This window comes from Oncorhynchus mykiss, chromosome 5 (genome assembly GCF_013265735.2).
Source record: "Oncorhynchus mykiss isolate Arlee chromosome 5, USDA_OmykA_1.1, whole genome shotgun sequence".
NCBI lineage: Eukaryota > Metazoa > Chordata > Actinopteri > Salmoniformes > Salmonidae > Oncorhynchus > Oncorhynchus mykiss.
Genome location: NC_048569.1, coordinates 97,340,447 through 97,358,088, shown reverse-complemented (window position 1 = coordinate 97,358,088; position 17,642 = coordinate 97,340,447). Strand labels below are relative to the sequence as shown.

The 17,642-nt window shown below is 51.4% G+C and overlaps 1 protein-coding gene across 2 annotated transcripts in view; it reads right to left on the bottom strand.

Annotated features, from left to right (window-relative positions):
• The window catches only part of LOC110510444 (lipoma-preferred partner homolog), a 278,396-nt gene that overhangs the window by 210,504 nt on the left and 50,250 nt on the right, over window positions 1–17,642 (bottom strand). Inside the window, exon 3 of one of the 2 annotated variants that reach the window (XM_036978955.1) lies at window positions 5,742–5,832. The exons of the other annotated variant lie outside the window; for it this stretch is intronic. The gene's annotated coding sequence lies outside the window, so the exon portion shown is untranslated. The remainder of the gene's footprint in view (window positions 1–5,741; window positions 5,833–17,642) is intronic. 2 annotated transcript variants of the gene reach the window in all.

The window sequence follows — 17,642 nt, the reverse complement described above, 5'->3', positions numbered from 1 at the left end:
ACCCCTGAGACTATCTGGGTGATTAATCAATTAGAGGCAGAATCATTTAGTGCCAACAGAACATGTAAACACACTGCTAGGAGACAGAAGACACCCCACTCTTTCATCTCTAATATGATAAACGCAGGTCTATTTACACACGGCTCAGTCCCAAATGGCACCACATTCCCTACTTAGTGCACTACTTTACACCAGGGCCCAAATAGGGGATTACTATAGACCAGGGCCCAAATAGGGGACTACTATAGACCAGGGCCCAAATAGGGGACTACTATAGATCAGGGCCCAAATAGGGGACTACTATAGACCAGGGCCCAAATAGGGGACTACTATAGACCAGGGCCCAAATAGGGGACTACTTTAGACCAGGGCCCAAAAGGGGACGACTTTAGACCAGGGCCCAAATAGGGGACAACTTTACACCAGGGCCCAAATAGGGGATTACTATAGACCAGGGCCCAAATAGGGGATTACTATAGACCAGGGCCAAAATAGGGGACTACTATAGACCAGGGCCCAAATAGGGGACTAATTTAGACCAGGGCCCAAATGGCGGACTACTTTACAACAGGGCCCAATAGGGGACGACTTTAGACCAGGGCCCAAATAGGGGACTACTTTAGACCATGGCCCAAATAGGGGAATACTTTACACCAGGGCCCAAATAGGGGACGACTTTACACCAGGGCCCAAATAGGGGACGACTTTAGACCAGGGCCCAAATAGGGGACTACTTTAGACCAGGGCCCAAATAGGGGACGACTTTAGACCAGGGCCCAAATAGGGGACTACTTTAGATCAGGGCCCAAATAGGGGACTACTTTACACCAGGGCCCAAATAGGGGACTACTTTACACCAGGGCCCAAATAGGGGACTACTTTACACCAGGGCCCAAATAGGGGACTACTTTACACCAGGGCCCAAATAGGGGACTACTATAGATCAGGGCCCAAATAGGGGACTACTATAGACCAGGGCCCAAATAGGGGACGACTTTAGACCAGGGCCCAAATAGGGGACTACTTTACACCAGGGCCCAAATAGGGGACGACTTTAGACCAGGGCCCAAATAGGGGACGACATTAGACCAGGGCCCAATACCTGACTTTAGACCAGGACCCAAATAGGGGATTACTTTACACCAGGGCCCAATAGGGGACGACTTTAGACCAGGGCCCAAATAGGGGACTACTTTACACCAGGGCCCAAATAGGGGACAACTTTACACCAGGGCCCAAATAGGGGATTACTATAGACCAGGGCCCAAATAGGGGATTACTATAGACCAGGGCCCAAATAGGGGACTACTATAGACCAGGGCCCAAATAGGGGACTACTTTAGACCAGGGCCCAAATGGCGGACTACTTTACACCAGGGCCCAATAGGGGACTACTTTATACCAGGGCCCAAATAGGGGACGACTTTACACCAGGGCCCAAATAGGGGACGACTTTAGACCAGGGCCCAAATAGGGGACTACTTTAGACCAGGGCCCAAATAGGGGACGACTTTAGACCAGGGCCTAAATAGGGGACTACTTTAGACCAGGGCCCAAATAGGGGACTACTTTACACCAGGGCCCAAATAGGGGACTACTTTACACCAGGGCCCAAATAGGGGATTACTATAGACCAGGGCCCAAATAGGGGACTACTATAGACCAGGGCCCAAATACGGGACTACTTTAGACCAGGGCCCAAATAGGGGACTACTTTACACCAGGGCCCAATAGGGGACGACTTTAGACCAGGACCCAAATAGGGGACTACTTTAGACCAGGGCCCAAATAGGGGACTACTTTACACCAGGGCCCAAATAAGGGGCGACTTTAGACCAGGGCCCAAATAGGGGACTGCTTTAGACCAGGGCCCAAATAGGGGACTACTTTAGACGATGGCCCAAATAGGGGAATACTTTACACCAGGGCCCAAATAGGGGACTACTTTACACCAGAGCCCAAATAGGGGACGACTTTACACCAGGGCCCAAAAGGGGACTATATTAGACCAGGGCCCAAATAGGGGACGACTTTAGACCAGGGCCCAAATAGGGGACGACATTAGACCAGGGCCCAATAGTAAGGTGTGTGTCCCAAAATGAAATAGGCCAAAACTCCCTGTAGATATTATACTGTACAACACCGTGACTCTGACAGGACAGACAGGGGTAACACAGTGACTCTGACAGGACAGACAGGGGTAACACTGACTCTGACAACCCAGTCACTCCCTCTCTTTCACAGTCTCTCCCTCTCCCCCAGTCTCACTCCCAGTCTCTCCCTCTCACCCAGTCTCTCCCTCTCTTTCTCAGTCTCTCCCTCTCTTTCTCAGTCTCTCCCTCTATCGCAGTCTCTCCCTCTCTTTCTCAGTCTCTCCCTCTCTCCCACTCTCTCTCCCCCTCTTCCACAGTCTCTCCCTCTCTTTCACAGTCTCTCCCTCTCACCCAGTCTATCTCCCAGTCTCTCCCCCAGTCTCTCCCTCTCTTTCACAGTCTCTCCCTCTCTTTCACAGTCTCTCCCTCTCTTTCACAGTCTCTCCCTATCTTTCACAGTCTAACCCCTCTCTCCCAGTCTCTTTCCCTCTCTTTCACAGTCTCTCCCTCTCTTTCACAGTCTCTCCCTCTCTTTCACAGTCTCTCCCTCTCTTTCACAGTCTCTCTCCCAGTCTATCTCCCAGTCTCTCCATTCTCTTTCACAGACACTTTCACAGTCTCTCCCTCTCTTTCCCAGTCTCACCCCCAGTCTGTGTCTCCCAGTCGCTCCCCCAGTCGTTCTCCCCCAGTCTCTCCCCAGCCTCTCTCCCAGCCTCTCTCCCAGCCCCCCCCCCCCAGTCTGTGTCTCCCAGTCGCTCCCCAGCCTCTCTCCCCAGCCTCTCTCCCAGCCTCTCTCCCAGTCCCCCCCAGTCTCTATCCTAGTCTCTCCTTCTCTTTCCCAGTTTCTCCCACTCTCCCAGTCTCTCCTCCAGTCTCTCTCCCAGTCTCTCCCCCAGTCTCTCCCTCTCACCCAGTCTCTCTCCCAGTCTCTCCCCCAGGCTCTCCACCAGTCTCTCCCTCTCACCCAGTCGCTCTCCCCCAGTCTCTCCCCCAGTCTCTCCCTCTCATCCAGACGCGCTCCCTCTCACCCAGTCGCTCTCCCTCTCACCCAGTCGCTCTCCCCCAGCCTCTCCCCCAGTCTCTCCCCCAGTCTCTCCCTCTCACCCAGACGCTCTCCCTCTCTCCCAGCCTCTCTCCCAGCCTCTCTCCCAGTCCCTCCCCCAGTCTCCGTTCCAGTTGAGGTCATATACTTTGGGATTAAGTCAGTCTGAGAAGCCTCTTTGTGCTGGCCAATTAAGCGAAGCCTCATTTGATTAAAGGGAGTTGGAAGATTTTAAAATGTTACGCAACAGGAACGCATCATGTCCTGTTCTCTTGATATGCAGGCCTAATTGAGCGAATTGAGGATGCATCATCCAAGAGGAAGGGAGAGAGAGAGAGAGGTCAACTTTGGAGTCCCTTATGTCATAAAGGGAACCTTCTGCCCCGCCAGTCACCCTGCCTCTGTGACCCGAACTCTCTGACACAGGTCAGTTTATATAATCCTCTTCCTCCCCTCCCCTCCCTCCTCTTCTTTCTCTCCTCCTCTCTCTCTCTCCTCTCTCCCTCCCTCCTCTCCTCTCCCCTCCCTCCACTCCCCTCCCCTCTCCTCCCCCACCCTCCCCTCCTCTCCTCCCCCACCCTCCCCTCCTCTCCTCCCCTCCCCCACCTCCCCTCCCCTCCTCCTCTCCTCCCCCACCTTCCCTCCCCTCCCCCCTCTCCTCTCCTCCCTCCTCCCCTCCCTCCTTTCTCTCCTCCTCTCTCTCTCTCCTCCCTCCCTCCCTCCCTCCCTCCCTCCCTCCTCTCCTCTCCTCTCCTCTCCTCCATGCCCTCCTCTCCCCTCCCCCTCCCCTCCCTCCACTCCCCTCCCCTCTCCTCTACCCCCCCACCTCCCCTCCCCTCCTCTTCTCCTCCCCCACCTTCCCTCCCCTCCCCTCCTCTCCTCTCCTCCTCTCCTCCCCCACCTCCCCTCCCCTCCTCTCCTCCTCTCTCCCAACTCCTCTCCTCCCCCACCTACCCTCCCCTCCCCTCCTCTCCTCCCCTCTCCCAACTCCTCTCCTCTCCCCCTCTCCTCCCCCACCTCCTCTCCTCCCTCCCCTCTCTCCTCTCCTCCCCTCCCCTCTCTCATCTCCTCTCCTCCTATCCCTCCTCTCCTCCCCCACCTCCTCTCCTCTCCCCTCCTCTCCTCCCCTCTCCCACCTCCTCTCTCCTCTCCCACCTCCTCTCTCCTCTCCTCTCCTCTCCCACCTCCCCCCTCTCCTCTCCCACCCACCCACCTCCCCCCTCTCCTCTCCTCCCTCCCTCCCTCTCCTCCCTACCTCCCTCCTCTCCTTCCACTAGTAATCCACTGCTGCAGCTCTTTAAGCGTATTGAATGTGAGACAGTTGCATAAAATAATCAAACTGGTCAATTCTAGTTTCTCTCCCCCAAACAAATTCAAAAAGAGGAGGAAAAAGAGACAACAAAACAACATCACTAACGTGGCAAACACCTCTGTCTTAAAACTGCAACAGACAGACAGGAAGGCAGGGTAACAGGCAGGGTAACAGGCTGTTGGCAGGGTAACAGGCAGGGTAACAGGCAGGGTAACAGGCAGGGTAACAGGCCGGGTAACAGGCGGTTGGCAGGGTAACAGGCAGGGTGACAGGCAGGGTAACAGGCTGGGTAACAGGCAGGGTAACAGGCAGGGTAACAGGCAGGGTAACAGGCAGGGTGACAGGCATGGTAACAGGCAGGGTAACAGGCAGGGTAACAGGCAGGGTAACAGGCGGTTGGCAGGGTAACAGGCTGGGTAACAGGCAGGGTAACAGGCAGGGTAACAGGCGGTTGGCAGGGTAACAGGCCGGGTAACAGGCAGGGTAACAGGCAGGGTAACAGGCGGTTGGCAGGGTAACAGGCCGGGTAACAGGCAGGGTAACAGGCAGGGTGACAGGCAGGGTGACAGGCAGGGTGACAGGCAGGGTGACAGGCAGGGTGACAGGCGGTTGGCAGGGTAACAGGCAGGGTAACAGGCGGTTGGCAGGGTAACAGGCAGGGTAACAGGCCGGGTAACAGGCAGGGTAACAGGCAGGGTAACAGGCAGGGTAACAGGCCAGGTGACAGGCAGGGTGACAGGCAGGGTGACAGGCAGGGTAACAGGCCAGGTGACAGGCAGGGTAACAGGCAGGGTAACAGGCAGGGTAACAGGCAGGGTAACAGGCAGGGTAACAGGCCGGGTAACAGGCAGGGTAACAGGCAGGGTGACAGGCCGGGTAACAGGCCGGGTAACAGGCAGGGTAACAGGCAGGGTAACAGGCAGGGTAACAGGCAGGGTAACAGGCAGGGTGACAGGCAGGGTGACAGGCAGGGTGACAGGCAGGGTGACAGGCAGGGTAACAGGCCGGGTAACAGGCAGGGTAACAGGCAGGGTAACAGGCGGTTGGCAGGGTAACAGGCAGGGTAACAGGCAGGGTAACAGGCAGGGTAACAGGCAGGGTAACAGGCAGGGTAACAGGCCAGGTAACAGGCAGGGTAACAGGCAGGGTAACAGGCAGGGTAACAGGCCAGGTAACAGGCAGGGTGACAGGCAGGGTGACAGGCAGGGTGACAGGCAGGGTAACAGGCAGTTGGCTGGGGTGCTTAATGAACAGACCAGGAGAGGAGACGGGGAAAGAGAGGAATTTGACTTACCAGATTTTTCAACACACACAGAGAGAGAGAGAGAGAGAGAGAGAGAGAGTCCCTTCAGGATCACAGAGGGACCAGTCACAGGGTCAGAAACCTGGGGAACACAGAGACACACAAGTCAGTAAGACATACAGGGACGGATACGGAACCATTTTGAAAGCCTATACACCTGTTATTAAAATTAAATGAAATATATATTCTCTTGGGTTCTTTCTTGAAATGTTCACAAAAGACTACGTTACATTTGACTACAGAACCTACAGTACAATTTCCTAATAACAATTCTATATTTTTTCGGATATTGATAAATATGTTAATTGTGTTTTCATCTATTTCTGGTGCAGTGTCTATGTTAATTATTAATAACAATATCATCCACGTACAGTGGGGAAGACTAGCTTAGTGTCTCCAGGGCCCTGGGATGTTCTCTCTCTGTTCAGGGCCCTGGGATGTTCTCTCCCTGTCCAGGGCCCTGGGATTTTCTCTCCTTGTTCAGGGCCCTGGGATGTTCTCTCTCTGTTCAGGGCCCTGGGATGTTCTCTCCCTGTTCAGGGCCCTGGAATGTTCTCTCTCTGTCCAGGGCCCTGGGATGTTCTCTCTCTGTCCAGGGCCCTGGGATGTTCTCTCTCTGTCCAGGGCCCTGGGATGTTCTCTCTCTGTCCAGGGCCCTGGGATGTTCTCTCTCTGATCTGGGCCCTGGGATGTTCTCTCTCTGTCCAGGGCCCTGGGATTTTCTCTCCTTGTTCAGGGCCCTGGGATGTTCTCTCTCTGTCCAGGGCCCTGGGATGTTCTCTCTCTGTCCAGGGCCCTGGGATGTTCTCTCTCTGATCTGGGCCCTGGGATGTTCTCTCCCTGTCCAGGGCCCTGGGATTTTCTCTCCTTGTTCAGGGCCCTGGGATGTTCTCTCTCTGTCCAGGGCACTGGGATGTTCTCTCTCTGTCCAGGGCCCTGGGATGTTCTCTCTCTGATCTGGGCCCTGGGATGTTCTCTCTCTGTCCAGGGCCCTGGGATTTTCTCTCCTTGTTCAGGGCCATTTTGTTCTTTGATAAATTGACGTTGCCAGATCCCGACTACAGGGAGTGTTGTGGGGTACACTACAGGGAGCGTTGTGGGGTACACTACAGGGAGCGTTGTGGGGTACACTACAGGGAGCATTGTGGGGTACAGGGAGCGTTGTGGGGTACACTACAGGGAGCGTTGTGGGGTACAGGGAGCGTTGTGGGGTACACTACATGGAGCATTGTGGGGTACAGGGAGCGTTGTGGGGTACACTACAGGGAGCATTGTGGGGTACAGGGAGCGTTGTGGGGTACAGGGAGCGTTGTGGGGTACACTACAGGGAGCATTGTGGGGTACAGGGAGCGTTGTTGGGTACACTACAGGGAGCATTGTGGGGTACAGGGAGCGTTGTGGGGTACACTACAGGGAGCGCTGTGGGGTACACTACAGGGAGCGTTGTGGGGTACACTACAGGGAGCGTTGTGGGGTACACTACAGGGAGCGTTGTGGGGTACACTACAGGGAGCGTTGTGGGGTACACTACAGGGAGCGTTGTGGGGTACACTACAGGGAGCCTCGTGGGGTACACTACAGGGAGCCTCGTGGGGTACACTACAGGGAGCGGTGTGGGGTACACTACAGGGAGCCTCGTGGGGTACACTACAGGGAGCCTCGTGGGGTACACTACAGGGAGCCTCGTGGGGTACACTACAGGGAGCCTCGTGGGGTACACTACAGGGAGCCTCGTGGGGTACACTACAGGGAGCATTGTGGGGTACACTACAGGGAGCGTTGTGGGGTACACTACAGGGAGCGTTGTGGGGTACACTACAGGGAGCGTTGTGGGGTACACTACAGGGAGCGTTGTGGGGTACACTACAGGGAGCGTTGTGGGGTACACTACAGGGAGCCTCGTGGGGTACACTACAGGGAGCCTCGTGGGGTACACTACAGGGAGCGTTGTGGGGTACACTACAGGGAGCATTGTGGGGTACAGGGAGCGTTGTGGGGTACACTACAGGGAGCATTGTGGGGTACACTACAGGGAGCGTTGTGGGGTACACTACAGGGAGCGTTGTGGGGTACACTACAGGGAGCGTTGTGGGGTACACTACAGGGAGCGTTGTGGGGTACAGGGAGCATTGTGGGGTACACTACAGGGAGCGTTGTGGGGTACACTACAGGGAGCGTTGTGGGGTACAGGGAGCGTTGTGGGGTACACTACAGGGAGCGTTGTGGGGTACACTACAGGGAGCGTTGTGGTGTACACTACAGGGATCGTTGTGGGGTACACTACAGGGAGCATTGTGGGGTACACTACAGGGAGCGTTGTGGGGTACAATACAGGGAGCGTTGTGGGGTACAGGGAGCGTTGTGGGGTACACTACGGGGAGCGTTGTGGGGTACCCTACAGGGAGCGTTGTGGGGTACACTACAGGGAGCGTTGTGGGGTACACTACAGGGAGCGTTGTGGGGTACAGGGAGCGTTGTGGGGTACACTACAGGGAGCATTGTGGGGTACAGGGAGCGTTGTGGGGTACACTACAGGGAGCGTTGTGGGGTACAGGGAGCGTTGTGGGGTACACTACAGGGAGCATTGTGGGGTACAGGGAGCGTTGTGGGGTACACTACAGGGAGCGTTGTGGGGTACACTACAGGGAGCGTTGTGGGGTACACTAAAGGGAGCGTTGTGGGGTACACTACAGGGAGCGTTGTGGGGTACACTACAGGGAGCATTGTGGGGTACACTACAGGGAGTGTTGTGGGGTACACTACAGGGAGCATTGTGGGGTACACTACAGGGAGCGTTGTGGGGTACACTACAGGGAGCGTTGTGGGGTACACTACAGGGAGCCTCGTGGGGTACACTACAGGGAGCGTTGTGGGGTACACTACAGGGAGCCTCGTGGGGTACACTACAGGGAGCGTTGTGGGGTACAGGGAGCATTGTGGGGTACACTACAGGGAGCGTTGTGGGGTACACTACAGGGAGCGTTGTGGGGTACACTACAGGGAGCGTTGTGGGGTACACTACAGGGAGCGTTGTGGGGTACACTACAGGGAGCGTTGTGGGGTACACTACAGGGAGCATTGTGGGGTACACTACAGGGAGCATTGTGGGGTACACTACAGGGAGCGTTGTGGGGTACACTACAGGGAGCGTTGTGGGGTACACTACAGGGAGCGTTGTGGGGTACAGGGAGCGTTGTTGGGTACAGGGAGCGTTGTGGGGTACAGGGAGCGTTGTTGGGTACAGGGAGCGTTGTGGGGTACACTACAGGGAGCGTTGTGGGGTACAGGGAGCGTTGTGGGGTACAGGGAGCGTTGTGGGGTACACTACAGGGAGCGTTGTGGGGTACAGGGAGCGTTGTGGGGTACACTACAGGGAGCGTTGTGGGGTACACTACAGGGAGCATTGTGGGGTACACTACAGGGAGCGTTGTGGGGTACACTACAGGGAGCCTCGTGGGGTACACTACAGGGAGCGTTGTGGGGTACACTACTATACTTTATGTTTCTGCTTTGGGTTGTGCGCACACACACACACACACACACACACACACACACACACACACACACACACACACACACAGTAACTCTGAACTTCATATTCAAGCAGCATTCTTCTAATTACGTTGGTAACCAGTTTATAATAACAATAAGGCACCTCGGAGGGTTTGTGGAATATCTAAGGGCTGTGTCCAGGGACTCTGCGTTGCGTCGTGCCTAAGAACAGCCCTTAGCCGTGGTATATTGGTCATATACACCCCCCCCCCCCCCCCCCCCCCCCCATTTTTCTAATTATGTTGGTAACCAGTTTATAATAACAATAAGGCACCTCGGAGGGTTTGTGGAATATCTAAGGGCTGTGTCCAGGGACTCTGCGTTGCGTCGTGCCTAAGAACAGCCCTTAGCCGTGGTATATTGGTCATATACACACACACACCCCCCCCCCCCCCCCCCCCCCCCCTGAAGTGCCTTATTGCTTAAATGATACGATATCTTACGTACTATCACTAACTATTTTACCGCTCGTACAAATAACTTCATGTACTTGGCATATTTAGCGGATGTGTGGCCATTTTGGAAACTGTCCAAACGTCGTTATAACCGTCTACGTTTGTGTAAAGTGGTAACAGTCAACTGGCAGTTAGCCGTTAGCATCCTCATCCTTCGACTGACGACGTGGACCTGTGTGTAATAACAAAAACACCCTACTAAAATAGGAGAATATTCAACGTAACAATACTCAATACAGATTTCAGATTTCCAAAAAATGACTACTAAAACTCATCACTACCACTGAAGTGAGATGAGGTAGAGCGTCACGTTCTCAGGGCAACTGATGTGAGGGGGGGGGTGTAGAAACCATCCATGATACCTTCCCTACATAATGCTATTTTCCCAGCAGCCACCAGAAGAGGAAATATACAGGTTTAGTAAATATAGCGTATCAAACTGTCTGCCGGTGAAATAGCTACGGCTTAAACACATCTAGCCAGCGGGGGAGGACCCAGAGAGTCAGGGCCAAGTTTCCACGGTTGTGTCCCAATATGGCACCCTATATTCCCTACATAGTGCACTACTTTAGACCAGAGAACCGTAGGCAATAGGGTGCCATTTTTGCAACACAGAGCAAGGCAGTAGGAGCATTATGACTAGCCTAATAGATTAAAGTCTCCCGTAATATCCTCATGGCCTTAAGCCATGGGGCAGAAATCCATAGTGAATTCCTCGCTACGACATCAGCCTCTTCAGCTTGATGACTCACTTATGTAACCATTCTAATAATCGTTATAATTATAACAAAAAATAACATTCTACAGTAGCGGGCGATTTCTTTCCAATGTAGATACAGCGTGAACTAAGCCGAGCAACTGAACCCCCACCCCCAACCTCTTTACTAAAAGCCTCTGTTAGAAGACTCCCTAGCAAGAACACGAATCCTCTATATAAACCAAGACATTTCTTCATATTCAAATAAATGGCTGCAATTTAAATGTAATTCCAAATCCATTAAGATAATGTAGGTTAAACCATTTTTTTAAGCCCAGCAGTCGGGGTTTTTAAAAAAAAAAAAAATTTTAAAGAAGAGCAAGGAGACAAATATTATTATCTAGACCATTTAACACCCGGATATGGGAAGCGGTTCTAATCAAACTTAAATGATCAGACAATTCAAGTACATTAGGCCATTAACACAATTTCAAAGAGGCCTAATCTGTCAAAGAAAATGTAATTTAGTCGTTGAAAAAGGTCTTTGTGCTTTGGAGTAGGAAGGGACTGACTTCCACTGACGATTTTTTATTCTTTTTTTCTTTTTTTTTAACAAGTTAAGAAATATCCTGACAAAATGGCCACCAGATCAATAGTTGAAAACTACACACAGACCGATGCCTAGGAGCAGAGAACAGACGGAGCAGAGAACATAATAGGACGGTGGAGAACAGAGTTGGAGTGAAGAGAGAGGGAGGCATGCTGGGGGATCTGGTTAGGGGCTCCTGAGGGGGAGTAACGAGAGAGAGAGGCCTGCTGGGGGATCTGGTTAGGGGCTCCTGAGGGGGAGTAACGAGAGAGAGAGGCCTGCTGGGGGATCTGGTTAGGGGCTCCTGAGAGGGAGTAACGAGAGAGAGAGGCCTGCTGGGAGATCTGGTTAGGGGCTCCTGAGGGGGAGTAACGAGAGAGAGAGGCCTGCTGGGAGATCTGGTTAGGGGCTCCTGAGGGGGAGTAACGAGAGAGAGAGGCCTGCTGGGAGATCTGGTTAGGGGCTCCTGAGGGGGAGTAACGAGAGAGAGAGGCCTGCTGGGGGATCTGGTTAGGGGCTCCTGAGGGGGAGTAACGAGAGAGAGAGGCCTGCTGGGGGATCTGGTTAGGGGCTCCTGAGGGGGAGTAACGAGAGCGAGAGGCCTGCTGGGAGATCTGGTTAGGGGCTCCTGAGGGGGAGTAACGAGAGAGAGGCCTGCTGGGGGATCTGGTTAGGGGCTTCTGAGGGGGAGTAACGAGAGAGAGAGGCCTGCTGGGGGATCTGGTTAGGGGCTCCTGAGGGGGAGTAACGAGAGAGAGGCCCGCTGGGGAATCTGGTTAGGGGCTCCTGAGGGGGAGTAACGAGAGAGAGAGCCTGCTGGGGGATCTGGTTAGGGGCTCCTGAGGGGGAGTAACGAGAGAGAGAGGCCTGCTGGGGGATCTGGTTAGGGGCTCCTGAGGGGGAGTAACGAGAGAGAGGCCCGCTGGGGGATCTGGTTAGGGGCTCCTGAGGGGGAACAGAGGTGGAGTGAAGAGAGAGAGGCCTGCTGGGGGATCTGGTTAGGGGCTCCTGAGTGGCTCGGGGGTCTAAAGGCACTGCATGTCAGCGCTAGAGGCGTCACTACAGACACCCTAGTTTGAATACAGGCTGTATCACAACCAGCCGTGATTGGGAGTCCCACAAATGGCCCAGCGTTTTCCGGGTTAGGGTTTGGGATGGTGGAGAACAGAGTTGGAGTGAAGAGAGAGAGGCATGCTGGGGGATCTGGTTAGGGGCTCCTGAGGGGGTTAGGGTGAGGTAGGATGAGGTATTATATTAGTGGGTCCATTCTCTCTGGTTTGGATGATGAGGTATTATATTAGTGGGTCCATTCTCTCTGGTTTGGATGATGAGGTATTATATTAGTGGGTCCATTCTCTCTGGTTTGGATGATGAGGTATTATATTAGTGGGTCCATTCTCTCTGGTTTGGATGATGAGGTATTATATTAGTGGGTCCATTCTCTCTGGTTTGGATGATGAGGTATTATATTAGTGGGTCCATTCTCTCTGGTTTGGATGATGAGGTATTATATTAGTGGGTCCATTCTCTCTGTGGACAGACTGACACCGTGCTCCTTAAGTGCTCCCTCCTTCGGCAGCAGGCAGGTTGATGGTCTCTGAGTGTTTACAGGGTATAAAAAGGTACAACGAAAGACCATGAAAAATACATATCCCTCAAATCACCTTGACCTTTACTCTCTCTGCCAGGGCTTCATAGTGTATTTATAACCAACCAAGCAGAGGAGTCTTTTTTATTTAAAGCATATCGGTCCCTAAGAGCAAAGTGAAATGCATGTTTCAGGTGAATAAAATGCAGTTGTTAGGGAACCTTTTCTAAAGTAGGTACAAATGGGTCTGAGACGGTTACGAACCAGGGAAGCAGCTTCTGTCAGAGCAGAACCAGAGAACCAGAGAATATCACCTCAGTCCAGGTAGACATAATGGTCCTGTGAGTCTCACCAACCAAGAGGAGACATAATGGTCCTGTGAGTCTCACCAACCAAGACATAAAGGTCCTGTGAGTCTCACCAACCAAGAGAAGACATAATGGTCCTGTTAGTCTCACCAACCAAGAGGAGACATAATGGTCCTGTGAGTCTCACCAACCAAGACATAAAGGTCCTGTGAGTCTCACCAACCAAGAGAAGACATAATGGTCCTGTTAGTCTCACCAACCAAGAGGAGACATAATGGTCCTGTGAGTCTCACCAACCAAGACATAAAGGTCCTGTGAGTCTCACCAACCAAGAGAAGACATAATGGTCCTGTTAGTCTCACCAACCAAGAGGAGACATAATGGTCCTGTGAGTCTCACCAACCAAGAGAAGACATAATGGTCCTGTGAGTCTCACCAACCAAGAGGAGACATAATGGTCCTGTGAGTCTCACCAACCAAGAGGAGACATAATGGTCCTGTGAGTCTCACCAACCAAGAGGAGACATAATGGTCCTGTGAGTCTCACCAACCAAGAGAAGACATAATGGTCCTGTTAGTCTCACCAACCAAGAGGAGACATAATGGTCCTGTGAGTCTCACCAACCAAGAGGAGACATAATGGTCCTGTGAGTCTCACCAACCAAGAGAAGACATACAGGTCCTGTGAGTCTCACCAACCAAGAGGAGACATAATGGTCCTGTGAGTCTCACCAACCAAGAGAAGACATAATGGTCCTGTGAGTCTCACCAACCAAGAGAAGACATAATGGTCCTGTGAGTCTCACCAACCAAGAGGAGACATACAGGTCCTTTGAGTCTCACCAACCAAGAGAAGACATAATGGTCCTGTGAGTCTCACCAACCAAGACATAATGGTCCTGTGAGTCTCACCAACCAAGAGAAGACATAATGGTCCTGTTAGTCTCACCAACCAAGAGGAGACATACAGGTCCTGTGAGTCTCACCAACCAAGAGGAGATATAATGGTCCTGTGAGTCTCAGTTGGTTAAACTCCAAGGGACACCATGAGCATAGAGATAGAAATGGCAAGGTTGTGGGGGTTCAATTCCCATGGTGATCACATGAAGCCTATGCAGTGCAGTACCTGTACAGGTAAATCGAGTTGGATAAAGTCTTCTGTTTAGGGTCCGTGGGGATTGTGATACATGAATCACCATGTTGACCTTAGATCAACAAATAAATCATCCCAGACCATCACCTTGAAATCATCCCAGACCATCACCGTGAAATCATCCCTGACCATCACCGTGAAATCATCCCTGACCATCACCGTGAAATCATCCCTGACCATCACCGTGAAATCATCCCTGACCATCACCATGAAATCATCCCTGACAATCACCGTGAAATCATCCCTGACCATCACCGTGAAATCATCCCTGACCATCACCGTGAAATCATCCCTGACCATCACCATGAAATCATCCCTGACAATCACCGTGAAATCATCCCTGACCATCACCGTGAAATCATCCCTGACCATCACTGTGAAATCATCCCAGACCATACTCATGATACGGTAGACGCTATAGCCTACAGTCTTTTCTCGTGACAACATGGTATTTCCAAGAAATGTTTGTCATATCAGTTAGTAACTGGGTTAAACGAGCCTCTCTCGCTCTCTGCTCGTAGTGAATGTTTGGATCTCCCATTGACATTCCCCAGTTCCTCTTCATGGAGGAAAAACCTTAAATAATTTATTGAGAAATGTTTGCAAGATGACCTTCTCTTCTGAGCAATGAGAGGTGAGGAGTCAGTCAAGACAATGCTAGGGAAGCAGTAGGATCTAGCCCCCCGTTCAGAATTCACTGAAATGTGTTTTAGGTTGAAACCAGGTCACTGGCATCACCATGGAAACTTGGCTAACATAATTTAGTTCAAACGTAATTTCTTAAAGATGTAGAGAGGAACCATGCTTTGGCTTAGATTGAGGTATTCAATAGTTTGTATTAACAGGGATGTTGTAGAGTTGTTATAGCCCAGTGTTTGTGTACTCTAACACCCTTAGGGGGAGAGAGGGTAGGGGAGGAGAAGGGAGGGGAAGGGAGGAGGCGACTGGGGTCAAAAACCCATTTAAATTTGTAACGGTAATTGCGCATTGTCTACAACGTGTCTCTGAAGTGGGCCTGTCCTCCTCCTCCTCTGAAGTGGGCCTGTCCTCCTCCTCCTCTGAAGTGGGCCTGTCCTCCTCCTCCTCTGAAGTGGGCCTGTCCTTCTCCTCCTCTGAAGTGGGCCTGTCCCCCTCTGAAGTGGGCCTGTCCCCCTCCTCCTCTGAAGTGGGCCTGTCCTCCTCCTACTCTGAAGTGGGCCTGTCCTCCTCTGAAGTGGGCCTGTCCTCCTCTGAAGTGAGCCTGTCCTCCTCTGAAGTGAGCCTGTCCTCCTCTGAAGTGGGCCTGTCCTCCTCTGAAGTGGGCCTGTCCTCCTCTGAAGTGGGCCTGTCCCCCTCTGAAGTGGGCCTGTCCTCCTCTGAAGTGGGCCTGTCCTCCTCTGAAGTGGGCCTGTCTTCCTCTGAAGTGGGCCTGTCCTCCTCTGAAGTGGGCCTGTCCTCCTCTGAAGTGGGCCTGTCCTCCTCCTCCCCAGTTCCCCACTGATCCTTCCCCCTCAGCCAGTCTGCTGTGAATGTTACATTTATCACTAACATCAACAGTCCTCGAGGGCAACCCACACAGACAAAACACTGGAAATCTATTTCTTGCCAACAAATAAAAAGATCTGGACAAAAACGTTCCTTTCCGACAGATTAACATGACAGATTGGCTTCAGGTGAAATGAGATGAAGGAATCACGTGTTCCTCAACGCATCACACTTCAATTTCACTGTCAAAGTGTTTGGGTGAATTATTCTTCCACCCTGGACGATTATACGTTTAGCAGAGCTCCATTTTCTCCCTCCATGGTTAAAAGGATGAGTCCCAATTGGTCCCCTACCAGAGCCCAATGAGCCCGGGTTGAAAAGTAGTGCACTATATAGGGAAAAAGGGTGCCACATAGGATGGCCCACTATGTCGGAACACGATCTGAGATGGCTGTCTCCTCTCTCCCATATAAGGAAGAAACCACAGCCTGAGGGTTTAGACAAAAACTATTTTCTGTTTAAGCATCCATCTCCTCTGTTCTTATCTCCTTCTCCATCACGCAGTACCGAAAGACTATCTGATCGACAGAAAGATTGATAAAAACAGACAATAAAATAATATCATACATTTACATTTAGCTGTCACTCTTATCCAAAGCAAAAGAGAATTTTACGTATGAGTGGTACCGGGATTCGAACCGACTACCCTGGCGTCACACATGCCATGCTCTACCAACTGAGCTACAAAGGACCAGACAGACAGGTCTACAGTGGAGATATGAGTTAACACCAAGAGCACATTCCTGACATTCCTGCAATCCTTCCTCCCCCAAAAAGCAGCTATCCTATCGGTTAACGTCACGTGCTAGCCTATCGGCTAACGTCACGTGCTAGCCTAAATCCTATCGGCTAACGTCACGTACTAGCCTATCGGCATGGTTTCTCAAATGACTGCCTCGCCTGGTTCACCAACTACTTCTCAGATAGAGTACAGTGTGTCAAATCAGAGTGCTAGTTGTCCGGGCCTCTGGCAGTCTCTATGGGGGTGCTACAGGGTTCAATTCTCGAGCCGACTCTCTCCTCTGTATACATCAATGATGTTGCTCTTGCTGCTGGTGATTCTCTGGTCCACCTCGACGCAGTCGACACCATTCTGTACACCTCTGGCCCTTCTTTGGACACTGCTCTTAAATGCAAGTAAAACTAAATGCATGACTCACATTAAGCATCTCCAATCCAAAATGTAATCTAGAATCGGCTTCCTATTTTGCAATAAATCCTCCTTCACTCATGCTGCCAAACATACCCTCGTAAAACTGACTATCCTACCGATCCTCGACTTCGGCGATGTCATTTACAAAATAGCCTCCAAACACTCGACTCAGAAAATTGGATGTAGTCTATTTAACACATTGGTGTTGCTAGAAATTTGATATGACAAGTAGATATCTTATAAACCGTTTTAGGAATATAACCAACTACATGGATGAATAGAACCAACTATATGGATGAATAGAACCAACTACATGGATGAATAGAACCAACTACATGGATGAATAGAACCAACTACATGGATGAATAGAACCAACTACATGGATGAATAGAACCAACTACATGGATGAATATAACCAACTATATGGATGAATATAACCAACTATATGGATGAATAGAACCAACTACATGGATGAATAGAACCAACTACATGGATGAATAGAACCAACTACATGGATGAATAGAACCAACTACATGGATGAATAGAACCAACTACATGGATGAATAGAACCAACTATATTTATGAATAGAACCAACTACATGGATGAATAGAACCAACTATATGGATGAATAGAACAAACTATATGGATGAATAGAACCAACTATATTTATGAATAGAACCAACTATATGGATGGTGACGACAAAGATGGTGCTGCTGTGGATAGCAGACATCTTAAGGGCTCCTGGTCAAATTATGCTGTTCTTAATTAACTTAAACTTACGCTGTTCTTAACTTTTGTTTTGCTACAAAATGTCTGCGCCATAATTTCCTATGAGCAAAAAAAAAACTGTTTATGGATATCAGAAACAACG